General features: G+C 40.0%; 1 long non-coding RNA gene across 6 annotated transcripts in view; it reads right to left on the reverse strand.

The window, feature by feature from the left end:
• LOC131906033 (uncharacterized) overlaps positions 1–9,165 on the reverse strand; it is an 82,061-nt gene extending 72,896 nt beyond the window's left edge. For 5 of the 6 annotated variants that reach the window (XR_009378103.1, XR_009378106.1, XR_009378108.1 and 2 more), the window contains exons 1-2: positions 9,012–9,165; positions 3,923–3,960 (exon numbers count right to left, since the gene is read on the reverse strand). This is a non-coding gene — a long non-coding RNA (uncharacterized LOC131906033). The remainder of the gene's footprint in view (positions 1–3,922; positions 3,961–9,011) is intronic. The other variant, XR_009378104.1, reaches the window with a different exon arrangement.
• Between the last annotated feature and the right edge of the window lie 5,505 nt (positions 9,166–14,670).

Genomic DNA, 14,670 nt, shown 5'->3' on the forward strand with positions numbered 1-14,670 from the left:
ACATCTGAGGATATCCACTGTGCTTCAAATGCATGGTCATGCCTGCACTCATACATACTAAGCAGACATCCACACAGAGATTTAAAAAAACATAGTCCCGTGCCTACGCTAATAAGCTGAGTAGCACTGAAGAAATGACTTATTTTTATGAGCCTCCATTTGTTCACCTGTGTATTGGAAATAGCAAACACATGCTGAACTGTCATGAGCAATAAATACGGTAGGCTTCTGGACAGGGAGTATTAAGAGACAGGAAAGACACGCTCAGCTTGTGAGAGAAGTGAGATTTATCAGTTATTTCCAGAATAAATTTCATCAGAAGAAAGATATGGAGAAAGGATACCAAGAAAAATACTATCCATTTTGAGAACAAAGAAAATAAATGAAGGAAAGTAATATGGGAGTAAAAAGACTTCATAAATGAGGAGAAAGTTATACTATGTGGTTCAAAATAATATAGGTTAAAACAGGTTGAGCTGGGGCTTGAAATCTCTTTCTTCAAGAATGGATCATCTATCTAAAAAATAAAATCACAATTCGTCTATAGATTCTCAGTAAGTACATAAGACACTCGATGTTGACATTCCATCAAATGGCAAGTCCCAAGAATAATTGAAATGGTATTTAATAACCAGTGAAAGGAAATATGCTGAAAAGGATACAAAATCAAATCATATTACCACTAAAAATCAAGTCAGAAACATACATCTGAACTCCAAATACTATTTAACATAGAATTTTTTTAACTATTAAAGCACCAACTCTATATAACTGTATAACATTACATTAATTAACATTCAACCTTGGATATTACATAAACTTCTCACTCATTTGTTAGCCATCCAATGACTACTAGCCAAATGTTATAGTTCAAAGACAGAGAATAAAACTATGACTAAGAATTCTTGTTCTTTAGAATTCTAGAATCATCTATCAACTACTCACCAAAGATGTAAGACTCCCGTAAACAATCACTTAGTTCTGGCTGTAACATGCCGGGTACTATGCTGAGTATTCCCTTACATCATTTATCCTGACAGGTGTACACTTCTGACTTGGCTGCATTATGACAAAGTAATTTCTAACCCATGCTGTGCTCTTTGCTTGGGAACAGAGGCTGAAATAAAAATCTGCAGCCCTATCCATTCTTCCTAATCCCCTGAAGTCACAGGGTGCTGAGCTAACTCTTCTTGTAATGTCAGCTCTTCAAATGTCAACCAGCAAAGACCACATATCATCTCTGCATTAATCATCCACACTTTCCAGAAATTCCATGTTTAACTCTTGTTCAATACTCTGTCTGTTTCCAGTGTCAAGGACAATATCTAGCAAGTGAAAGTATTGTTTTAGCTTGTAAATTAATGCCAAATACTGGGGTTAGAGAGATGGGTCCATGGTTATAAACACATACTACTATTACAGAGGACCAGAGTTTGGTCTCTAGACTCTATATCAGGAAGCTCACAAACACGTGTAACTGTAGTTCCACAAGGCCCAACACTATTTTCTGACCTCCTTGGGCACCTTCACTCATGTATGAATGTATACACATAATTAAAATAATAAAATGATGCCGGAGAGTTGGCTTAGCCGCTAAGATCATTTACTATTCTCATCAAGAACCTGGGTTCAGTTCCCAGCACCTACCTCCAATGGCTCACAACTACCTATAACTCCAGATATAGGAGGATCCAAAGCCCTCTTCAGGCTACTGTGAGCACTGCAAGCACATGGAATATATACCCACAACACACACAAACACACACACACACACAAACACACACACACACACACACACACAAACACACACACACAAATGCATAAATAGTGTAATAATGCCATAACTTATATTAAATTATGAAAAGCAATTGAAAAAAAGCCCAGTGTTAACATCTGGCCTTCATATGCCCAGACTCACCCCAGTACCACACATACATGAAAAAAAAAAGCTCCATATACTCCCAAGGTTATATAATTTATTAAAACCCTACACAAAAGTTAAAAACCAGAATGAACACAGTCTTCAGGTACAGCATCACAATATGAAGTTTCAATTCCCTTAAATACAATTCAAGGAAATATTATCCTGTCACATGCAAAAAAGATGTCACCCACTTTGGACAACAAAATTATGAATCTTTTATAAATTGTAACCCCTTTAACTTGAATGTGATGTTAATTCTGGGTCCCAAAATTCCTCAAGGGGTAGATATTTAGACAGACCTAGCTAGCCTTTCCCTTGCACAATTAATTTTTAAAATTTTCTTATTAAATTGGCATACATTTTCATATTTGTCCTTGTATGTATTTGTGTGTGTATGTGTGTGTTCACATGAAGGGTGGACATATGTGTGCAATATGCATTGACCTGTGTGCACACGCATATGGAGGACATATGGAGGAAACCTCAAGTGACTTTCCTTAGGAATGTCATTTATCTTATTTTGTGGTAGGGTCTCTTTTTGGCCTGGGGCTTGCCAGTCGGGGTAGACACTCTGGTTAGTGAACCTTGGAGATCCACTTGCCTGTACCTCCATAGTACTGGGATTATAAAGCAGGCCAATATGCCTGGCCTTCTTTATGTGGGTTCTGGAAATTGAAGTCAGGTCCTCATGCTGAAGACAAACACTTCACCAACTGAACCATTGCCCCAGCCCCTCATATATTTTTATCATGTTTAATATGGTTCAGTGTGCTTCCCTCACTGGTTTCATTTAAGTTGGCCAAGCATTTCCTGGCATGCTTTTTCCCACCTCCAGTTTCAACCCTCTTACAGAGTTCAATGGCAAGCTCTTGTATACCTCACCTAAATCTTTAGCAAAACTATTGGACAAAATAAAATCACACTAAATGTCACTAGCAACTAGTTCAATGATGATACCTATATATCAATCAACCTTTGAATATCCCAAAGACATCATCATATGCAGATGTTTTCCTCAAGGACATTATGTCAAGCTTTGTCAAAGGTTTGGCTCAAAAGCTACAGAGCCCAGATCACACTGTAATAATCTGAGAGAGCTAAGTATACTGAGTGTATCTTGCATTTCAACCCATCTTATCTATGGTGTATTGTGTAAGTTAGACATTCTAAATCTTTAGGGCTTCAATTTTTCAAACCCATTCCAGGCTCTTAGGACTCAAAAGGCTTTATTTTGAGCATATTGTGGGTAGTTCCTCTGTCTTTCTACTACATTCATCTCTTATCTGGAGCAATGAATACTTCTGATTAAATAAAAGAAGAACAATTTGTTCAAGGGAATGGGGGATGAAAAGGGTCATGCGAAGAAAATGCCAGTTTAAAAAAAAAAAAAAAAAAACCTTAAAACACTATTAGAATATTATCTGGCAGTATGGTTTAGAAACATCTCCCTTGCAAATGGTTTCCTTTTCTTCCTGACAATAATTTTAATGCATAAAAAGAATTTATAGCAAGACTTTCCACTCAACTATTTATGTGGATGAGTAATGCAAAAATCACAAGAGGAACATTGCTTTGTTTTGCACATTGATTGGAGATTAACCTAGTGGTGCATCTTAAATTTTTTTTAAGAAAGAAGATTTTAAAGAAAACAGTAATCAAAATATTTACTGATGTTATTGTCTTTAGATCAATTGATTTTGGGGGTAATTTGTTGCATTGAGTTGTTGAGGATTTACCATATTTTGGATACAGCAATTGGTTTTTCCTAGGGAAAATCTAATATCAGTGGCGTGTTTGTTGTTGAAGGCAGTTTCTTTGAGTTGGGATAAATCACAACCCTTTATTTCTACGTTTGTCTTTTCTAAAGGATTTCCATGGCATGCACGCGTTCGTGAGCGCGCGCACACACACACACACACACACACACACACACACACACACACACATACACACAAAAATGTCCATTCAAAACACTGAAATTCTATCATGTCTATTTACCAAAGATGATGTGAAGGTCTTGTTCTTAGTAGTTTAAGCTACAGGAAGGAGTAATGTCAGATCAATTAAAATTGGTAAAATAAATATCAAAAAGTCTCTTAATAGCTAATTTGTTTTTCATCTAATTGATTATGTTATAATATTAATCTTTTCTTCAGAGGTCTTATAATGTGTTGTTTGTTTAGTTTTTAGTGTTCATCAAAAATTCCACATCAACATCTGTGTTCTTCTTGAAAACTACTTTGTGTACTTAAATCTATCACTTTTCTATGTTTAGCTTATCATACACATTAATAAAAATATGGTGCCAACATGAGTGGTGATGCAGGCCTTTAATCCTAGTACCTGGGAGGCAGAGGCAGGAAGATCTCTTTGAGTTTAAGGCAAGCCTTACCTATACAGTAAGTTTCAGGCCAGTCAGGGCTATACAGCGAAACATTGCTAAAGAAAAAATGGGGTGCCCAAAACTTCAATGACATCATGGTCATTTGTTAAAATCAGTATCTGTGACAGCAAAGTTTCCAACATAAATTATTTAAAACTCCTCTTGTAAGTTTAGCCCTTCTATTGCCCCTGTGAATACAGTATTGCTTATGCTGGTATGGAGCTTGTATGATAAATAGGAAAGTGTGACATTTTAGACCATAAATATTCATTAGAGGTTGTTCACTGGTCAATCTGTGCATCTAATTTTAGTTTTTATTGTTTCCCTTCAATCTTTTCAGCTCTTTTTGCTAGAAGCCAAGTGGTATCATCATACTTCTGCAGGATTTGAGTTTTCCTGTTGAGGCCACTAAGTGCACAACTCAAAAGAGGCAAAAAGTTGAAGGAAAAGTTCACTGATGTCCAATGTCTTGCTTGTTGATTTCAAATGAAAATTGGAATAAATTATCCATTACTGTTATTGCCTAGAACTACCAGTTTTCTGGAAATATTAACAAATGGTACACAATCACCAGAATTTGTTCATTTTCCAGTTAAAGATATTTAAAGTTTTAGAACGAGGAGATGCATTACTTTGAATTTGTCTCCAGGTCTGATAGACTTAAAAACATTTAAATTGAATAAAAAGAGGTTCTTAATGTATTAACAGTGTTCCCATGTAATTTATCAGCACTATCATTTACACATGATTTACTTCCAAGTTAGGCCAATCCATTATTAAGAAAAAAAGACCCCGGTGATACCCTGGTTTAAGCAAAGTGTAAATAAACAATTAGAAAATTGGTTCAATGAAATGAATGGAAAGCTGGGCATGATGGTGCATACCTTTAATCCTAGCACTTAAAAGGCAGAGACAAAAGGATCTCTGTGAGTTCAAGGACAGCCTGGTCTACACAGCAATTTCCAGGCCAGCAGAGCAATAGTGAGACAGTCTCTAAAACAAACAAACAAAGTAGAATAGAGTCATTGGATTAATCCTAGAAGAAAGTTAAAATTAAGTCCTGTATAAAATTAGATCTCTAGTTTTAAAATAATTTGATTCTATTAAAATTAACCCACTTCTAAAATGTCAGCACTTGAATATATTTTACAATTTTACAAAACCTCAGAGACACCACACATATGTCATTGACATGTAGAAACACTGATTTTCTTAACATTACAAACATTGGTTATGTGCCTATTAGTATCAGGCTACATGTCAGGTACAAAAGCAACCCTTACAGAAGGAATCCTAGCCAGCCTGAGAGGAGAAATACATATGCATTGAGCTAGTCACAATGTGCTGGTATAATCAAATACCTGACATAAACAACTTAGGAAAAGGAACGACGTCATGGTTTCAGAGGATTCAGTCCGTGGTTTCTTGGGCCCATATACTTGGACAGAATATCACGGGAGCAGGAACTAAAGAGTAAATAGAGAAGCATGAAAGAAGAGGACTTGGTAGGATAGAGCCCCCAAATGCAGGACAAGTTGGAAGTGACCTACTTCCTCCAAATGGGTCCTCACCTCCTACTTTTCACCACCTGCTATTCATGCATCATCTTATAAATCCATCACAGGATTAACCCTTTGATTAGGTCAGAGCCCTCAGAAGCCAACCACTTCAAAAATCACATCATCTGGCAGCCAAGTCCCCAACTATGAACTTATGAGAGACACTTTGCCTTTAAATTTTAGCAGCACATAAATGCATACATGTAAAACGTTTAGGATTTCCCCCAAAGACCCTGTTACAAAGACATAATGCAAGAGGTTTATTTGGAACACAAATAGCCCCACTGTCTGTCACATGGTGGCCTGGGCAAGGGAGAGTTACCACCCTCACCCCTCACCCCTTGCTACCCACTTCAAGTGGCAAAAGCTGGGCCCAGGGTCACAAGAGTGGGAGAGTTGACCCTGCCCCTTGCTCAGTGCAGCACTCAGGAATGCAGGCCCTACACCTTGCCCAGGCAGCATAGTAAGATGACCCTGTTGGGGGTGGGAGGTTTGTGAATCTGGCCTGTGAACTTGCATGTGCTTGGGAGATCTGGCCCCACCTCTCATCTGCCATAAGGTGGAGTGGGCAAGGAAGAGAAGATCTCCCTCTCCCTCAGGTGGGAGAGCTAGCCCTGAGGTCATGAGAGTGGAAGAGATGCCATTGTCCCTCATCAACATTTGGGAAAGTGGGGCCCTGCTCCTCACCCAGGCAGCACAAGAGAGCTGACCCTGTTGGCCAGAGTGCAGGTGAGCCAGTCCTGAGGGAGTGAGAGCAGGAGAGTTGACTCCCCCCTCCACACACACACACACACACACACACACACACACACACACACACACTTCATATGCTATATACAAGCAATTGGGAGATGAGGCTCTGTACCTCGCCTGGGCAAAATCCGTAGAGCTGGCATTGGTGGGGTGAGTGCAGGTGAGATAGACTCAAGGGGGTGAGACCAGGAGAAATGGCCCTACTCCTTGCTGCCTGCTACATTGGGTGAGCTAGCCAGGGCAGTAATGGGTAGTGGTGAAGAAGGAAAGCTGATGGGGTGACCAACCCAGCTCCTATCCAGGCCCAGAACCAGGGCTGAGTTAGCCCACCCCAGCATCCACTTCATCTGTGAATTGTTGGAACGTGTGAAGGAGTTGGACCTGCAGATCCAAAGTTGCAGGATCTCCATGGCACAGGACAACATCATATCCAAGAGTAGTTCCAGGGAGGACCCATTATCAATAGTACAGCAGAAGCCAGAGGCCTTAAATCAGACCAATGACTCATAGCAATGAACACTTACAAGTAAAGATATATAGACTAAAGGGTACACTATGTGACTTTCTGGGCCACACTGCAGCTTCCACACCAAGAATTTGTTTGCTTGTTTGGTTGGTTGTTTGGCTGGTTGTTTGGTGTTTTTTTTTTATTGTCTTTTTTATTTTGTTTTGTTTTGGGTGACAGGTTGCATGAGTAGACGGCAGATGTGAGGGGATGGGGAGATGAGTGGGATTGGGATGCATAATGTGAAATCCACAAAGAATCAATAAACAATTTTTTTAAAAAAAGTGGGGACCCAGAAAAGGAAAACTCGGTTCTGTCTGGGGAGTCAGGAGGGACTTCAAAGGTAATAATAGATATCTAAGCTAAGTAAATGTTCTCTTGACAAATGCAGGAAGTGAGTGAAGGTTGCTAATTAATAGACTTAGAAAGATACCGGATTAGAGAAAGGTTAGCGAATTAGAGCCCTGCCTCATTGCTTTATCTATGATCAAGTTCACTGATTAAATAAATACTTATGTGTTTGGTTTAAGTAGCTACAATTTCCAGTGGGATCAATTGACTTGGAAAGAGCTAATTTAGGTGTTCCAAACCACTGACCATATTTCTTACAGATATTATGGAAACAAATGCTTTATTTCCACATTGACTTTGACCAGAAGATGTGAAGGTGATACCAGACAGCAAGAGGCTGGAAATTTATAGGTAGTGAGATATCAGGAGACAAATTTAGTTCCAGAGAGAACCAAAGAAAGTAAGGTGAGACCTCAAAAAAGGGGGAGAAGAAATCAGAACTCCAGGTATGCAATAGGGCACAGAAGAGAAGTAGAAGCTAAAAAGGGGTCTGGAAGGAGAAAGTCCAAATAAGGTCTGAGAAACTAAACCAAATCCCACTGACAGCATTAAGAAACAAACCAGGAAAAACACACAAAAGGAAGAGATGGATTCAGAGCCCCTGAGAGATGAAGTCTCTTTATTTTCTCCTAGACTAAGTCAGTGGCTGGGGACTATTCATGAGCATGTGAATCACACTGAAGGTTTGTTATCAAACATCTATAGCTATGTGCACCCCGTCCACCAGTCCTACCCAAGACACCACATTTCCATGGGTGAAGAATGAAGACTAAGAAGGAGCATTTTATTCCTTTTTTAGTTTTTAAAAATTCTTTGAGAATTTCAAATGGTGTATTTTGGTCATATTCACGCCCCTCCCCCAACTCCTTCCAGAGCCGCCTCTCCCTTTTCCTATCCTGTGTAAAGTATAATTTGTGCTGTCCATATACTCTTGGCTGTGGAGTCATCCACTAGAGGGTGGTCATCATACTGCGGGCAAGACTTTTAAAAAAAACTGATTCTCCCTCTCCCAGCAGCAGCCAGTAGCTGATAGCTCCTCTGCTAGGAGGCAGGATCCTGGGCTTTCCTCCCCTCTCATTGCTGGATCTGCGTGTGTGCACACGTATTATGCACACTGTCACAACCACTGTGGGTTCCTATGTGCAACTGTCCTGTTGTGTAGGGAAAACACTGTAATGGGCACTTGAAAATGGCTCCAAGTGCCTCAGGGGTAAGTAGACTAGAGTGTGAGAGGGCAAAAACAAAACAAAATAGGATTTAGGTAAGGTTGATTCTAGTACCTGAGAAAGGAATGCCTCCTGGCCTACACAACGCAAAAAAACTGGTAACTGGCTCATCCATCCAGGTTTATGCAGTGCTTTCCAGGTTTTGGCATATCCCAGGAACCACTCAGTTCTACATAGACCCTGACAGTTGTCTTTCTTTGCATATAGGGAAGTTCCCTTATGACAGGGAGTTCATTGACAGCTTCAACATTGTCACTTCATTTCCCTGCATTTCTCTAAAGTCTTCACTAATCCCCTCCCTCCTACATACCATGCTACTTCTTCAAGTATGCATAGCAGTGATATTTACTGAGAGAAGATTTGATGCTTATGCTTAGAAGCTCCTCAGTGTCTGGATTGATGGTCCTGCTTCCACAGGTTATAGGTCAACCCCCAATTCATTCAACTTCATTCTTGAAAATGAAGGAACTCTACAAAGATAAAGGCAACAAAAAAAAAAAAAACAGAGCAAATAAAGAGTGCATTAATCTTGGGGAAACTAAATGCCCACTGTAAAGTAAGCACAAGGTTGGCATAGGGCTCAGGACCTGGATTTCATCACTAATTGCCACCAGCAGTTTGAGAGACCTTGAGAAAGCCCCTTCTTTCTCAAAGCTTCTCCCCATCTGCAATTAATGATATCAACAACTGTAACAGCATCTACTTCATAGCATTAATTCAGCCAAAAATGGTGCTCAGGATAATACTTTGCATATAGGAATTACTCCATACATGAACATTATTGTGATTATTAAAACGGTAATGCTAAAGGTAGCACTGAACCATTCACAATGACTCCTACAAGCAAAGCAACAGAAATATTCAAAGTCATGTTGAATGAGAAGCTTCTTTTCCTATCATCCAAGACATCAGATGGAAAAATTCCCCCTGCACTTCAGCCTTTTTCTGATGCTGGTGGGAGGAAGGATGAATCAGCCCCCCACGGGATGTTTATGAGCATCTCAGTCAGCAGCAACATCCAGCAAGCTCACAAGCACAGGGGGGAAGCTTGGAAGTCTTTCAAAGCCTGCAGGCTCTCAGATTGCTTCTGGTGACTGGCGGATTAGGGTTGGTGGTAAGTCCTCAGCCACATACTTCACTCCATATGTCTCAGCCTTCTTCACCTTCCCCTCTGACTGTGACAATGAGAATATTGAAATCAATAAGTTCACTACCCTTGCTCCAAACACTCAAGTGCTTTGAAATGAAAAAAAAAATGGTTCAAGAGTTAGAAGCCAAGGCAGGGACAGGGAGGGTGTGGGTAGAGATTAGAAATGGCAGTGTCCTCTGATGAGAGAAAGGAGGAAAGAAAGAATGGTAGACCAGGGGAGAAAGAGCATTTACATTTGATACACTTTGAAATCTCTTCTCTGGAAAATAAAAATCTAGACAGTTATCGCTCCTTCTGGTTCTAAAAATATTTGATGATAAAATAGCACAACCAATGTTTGCTTTATTCTTCTCCCTTGTTACCTGGATATATATAATATATCATCCAACATCCATTCTCTGCCTAAAACCATCCAATCATGTGTTCGTCTTTGGTGGTAGAGGGAAGAGCTGTGTAGATACTCTGTTGTATCCCCAGCACTTATAACCATGCAGTATTTGGGGAACTACACCAGGTACTAACTTTTTCCCTTGTTTTAAACTGAGGTCTCAGCAAGATCTACTCATGCAGGAAAAGCAAAGACTGTGGACAGGTTAAGGTACTTCAACATCTCCCCAAAACTATCAACACTGGAGAACTACTGCCCTCTGTATACTAGGAGGGGTAATGGAAAAGAGTCACTACAAGGGACTCTGTGAAAAGAATCGGAGCTATCAACAAGTATTGGGTGAACAAACTGCCTAACAAGGTTTTGCAGAGGGAAATACTGTATAGCTCACCGCCTGCCACACCTTCCTCCCTTCTCCAGGTAGCCAGTGCCCCACTGGCTGAACACAACAGGAAGCAGGGAACAGAACCATGTGTCAGGAGTTCATAAGTTCCAGTTTAGCATTCTGGAGTGGAGGGCCATACACAGGAACATCCAACACAGCCCCCTGCACTGCCAGAAGGTCCTTCTATAAGCACCCCAAATAACTCTGTCCATTCAGCGAGTCTCCTCTCCATAAATAATATGGGCTTGGTTAAGCAAATACATTCATATTTATATATGGATGTCTGCACACAGTTCTGTATGAGTTCTTAACACCCTTGAGGGTTACCTGTCGCCATCTTCAATAAATCAATTATAAAAGCCAAATCAAAAGTGGAAAGCAGTAAAGGGGGATTTATTCAGTGTGGTCATGTTGGGAAGATGGACAAAGAGTCAGCAAACCACCTGCACCCAAGTCCATCTTTGGGTCCTAGAGTGAGGTTAAAGTTTAAATAGAGGGTCAAGGATATGCACATCTAAGCAGTCTGAGCCAAGGTGTGGTCCACCCACCCCATCATTGTCTCGGATGTAGCCTACCCTGTAAGGTGGTCTGACAAATTCTTAGAACTGGCTCCAGCCTTTTCCTTCTCTTGGCATGAGACTCTGAGGGAAATTTCCAGTTCTTTGGAGTCTACTGTTTAAACAGCAGGATAATCAAATTGAGAGACACCAGAATCTATATAGAATTATCTTCATTCCTGCCAGGCCTGTTAGGAGTCAACTGCTTTGAAGCATATTTATCCTTCTCTTACAAACCAGACATAAGCTCCCTAGGGGGTAAAGATGAAATCTATTTCTAGAACCATATTCCTATTTCGTACCTGGCATTCAATATGCATAACATGAATGTCCGTCTTTAACCAAGTTTTCCAATATCATATCACATAACCAGTTACTGCTATCGTTTTAGATGATTGTTGTTATCTTGTGTTTCTGTTTTGGGTTTTTGCTGTTGCTTTGGATGTTTTTTTTTTTTTGATACAGTCTCACTATATACCCTTTGCTGGCCTGGAACTCCCTGTGTAGACTAGGCTGGCCTCAAATAAACGAACCCAAGCTCCTCTTTTCTCTGCTTCCTGGTTGCGAAGATTTAAGGTATGTGCCACCATGCTTGACTTGTTTGGGTTTTTTGGGACAAGTTCTCATTTTGAGCTCACTGTGTAGCTGAAAATGACCTTGAATTTCTGATTCTCCCACTTCTACCTCCAGAATGTTGGGATTACAAGAGAGTACCATCCGACCTAGGCCCAAGTACTCTACCAAATAAATTGCATCCCCAGTCTCTAGATAATTTTAAAATTCTACAAAGATATACCTGCTTATGGAATGTTTTTGATAAATGGTGGTAACAGTTTTATGGTCTGTGTCTGCCCCCCCACCGCCACACACACATACACACCCACTTAAAAAGACTGGCTTTAGATTTCTCTCTGTAGTAATTTCCTAGAATATGAAAATTCAATATGCCTTTATTAATATTCACATGGGTAAATTGCTGTAGAAGCATTCTGAGAAAACTGAGATCAATTGGATTTTGCTTGTATCTAAGGGAAATTAGAATGTCATGGAGGAAATAAAATATTTTTGTATCTGGAAAGAAAGAAGGAAGAACCCTCAAAGAAGACATGGAGGGCTGGGTGAGTTCTAAGCAGTGATTTGCAAAAAAAAAAAAAAATGAATAAGTCCCATGTCTTAAGTCTCATGTCTTTTGATTGTGAAGAGACTGGAGGACAAATATGCTCATGCAGCTTTCAGTGAAAAGTAATTTTTTTTTTTTGGTTTCTCTTAGAGTGAAAAGAAAGGATCTCATGGGATTACAGCCTGAAAAACATACACCAGAATCATATATGAAGGGCTTTGAATGACAGTCTGAATCTAATCCATCTTCCTTGTAGGACACAGGGAGCCACTGAGGAACCTGGAACACAGGATGAGAGCTGGATCATCAAGGAATGTAGCAATCAAGTAACAGTCCATTGAGAGCTCTCTGTGCCCAGTGCTGTACTTTGGGGGAGGGGATGCTGGGGGAGACAGTGCTAGGAAGTCAGACCCAAGGCTTTATGCATGCTAAGCAAGCATTCTACCACTGAACATCCCCAGGTCCCCAAGCACTCTTCTTGGTATTGATCCCCAGTGAAGCAATCAATAGTCCAATGGGGGAGAAGTATGGAAGAGGGCACTATCGACTATGTATATTTGTCACTGCAGAATGATGAAGACCCCCTAGACTTTTATCTGTTTTTATTATCCTTTCTAAACTCTCTACAAACCTACATACTTACATGTAGAACTAACCATTATGAGGTAAATAAAACTCACATAGCCTTGAAATACTCCTGTTTAGGAAAATGCTCTCATCACTGCCAAAAAGGCACAGAGAGGCAACACGATTCCTCAAACTAACAAGCTAGCAAGTGACAAGACCAGAAGGAGAGTAGTTTGGCTCCCAGTAACTCCTCTAACTGGCCTGGCAAGAAGATTATAGTTTCTCCAGCATCAGGTGTCATGCTTTAACTTAATGCAACTCTGATCAAATGGGAACTTAAAGTGGTCATTTTGTGATGATTCTTGATCTAAAAGAATGATCCATTTCTTCAGCATATGCACACATTATCCTAAACAACTACATCCTGATTTTAAGTTGGTTCTCTTTGGAGTCCCAAAGACACAGAAATCAGGTGTCTACAATGAATCCAGATGTATTTGACAGCAAGCAAATAACTACAATTGTCTAATCAGGCATGTGGAGATAAGTGGTATGCCAGGCACTGTATGGGCAGGCCAGGGAGTTAACATTCCCGGTGGTTAAGTGAAATCAACTCATGAATTCTCAGTGGATGGGCTGCTTGCAGCATTTCTTTTCAAGTAGCCCAAAATGGTTGCTTTTATTATTAAACCCTTTAAGCATTCTCAATGCGAAGTACAAAAGCTTCTTTTGACACAATGTTCAAATGTGATTGGGCATTATAAGAGAATTTCACATTATTATTGTTCAACACTGACATTGTACAACAAACTTTTGTGATTCTGAATTGAGTAGTCAAGGATTTAAAGTGTGATGTTCCCTGAATGGAGATGTTCTTCCTGCCTGTACCCCATCTCGTCTCCCTCTTGCCTTGACCTCCCTCCCTTTCATCCGCCTCCCTCTTTCTTGACTATTACCATTTTCTCCACTTTCGCTGGTCACTCTGACTGCCACAGTGCCCTGCCTTGATAGAGCTAGAGGAGAAAGCACAACAGGAACATGGGGAGAAACTGTCTTAAGCAATTTCTGTAAGAGGCAAAAATCCCAGGATACTTTTTCTCTTGGGACAAAGTTGAGTGCTTGCATAATTTTTGTGAGCCCCTTCAGGTCATCCCTATTTCTGTGGATGGCTGACACTGATAATATTTTCCCTATTTTTAAAAAAGATGATCCAAGGGAAATCAAATCTGTTTCTCTAAAATATAAGCATCCTAGATCTCTGACCCTCCCCAAGGAGACTTTGGTCTGTTTGAGCATATAAAACCTTTCTGCCTGGTACTAGCAAAAGACAATTCGGAAAACAAAAATTAGATTTTGCCACAATGTGTTAAATGAAAACCTCCAAGTTAAACCCATTTTAAAGGTAATTGGATGCTAAGATTTTTAAAAATCTCATTAAAGAGCTGTTCCATTCAACTCACTTTGGCTCTTTGCATATCAGGTGTTCACATGTGCACTAATAATGTAGGAGGGCTCATCTACTCCATTCTTCTCCTAGTCGATATGTCTTTTTTTTTTTAAAGAGGAAAAAAAAAAAAAACAGAAAATGTCCTGGCATGACAATTTAGTCTAAAAAGGTATTCATTATAAAGGCAAACTTCTACCCAGCCCAATGCAAGCACACTCCTTTCCACCATGGACAATTTCATTTGATCAATTTAGACCCTTTGGGATCCAAAAGATGCAGAACACCTCAGAGTGTCCGTGGAACTTTATTTAAACCCACCCAGCTCTGCCATACAAGTGCTTAGATCATCTGGTGT

Source organism: Peromyscus eremicus, chromosome 3 (genome assembly GCF_949786415.1).
Source record: "Peromyscus eremicus chromosome 3, PerEre_H2_v1, whole genome shotgun sequence".
Taxonomy (NCBI): domain Eukaryota; kingdom Metazoa; phylum Chordata; class Mammalia; order Rodentia; family Cricetidae; genus Peromyscus; species Peromyscus eremicus.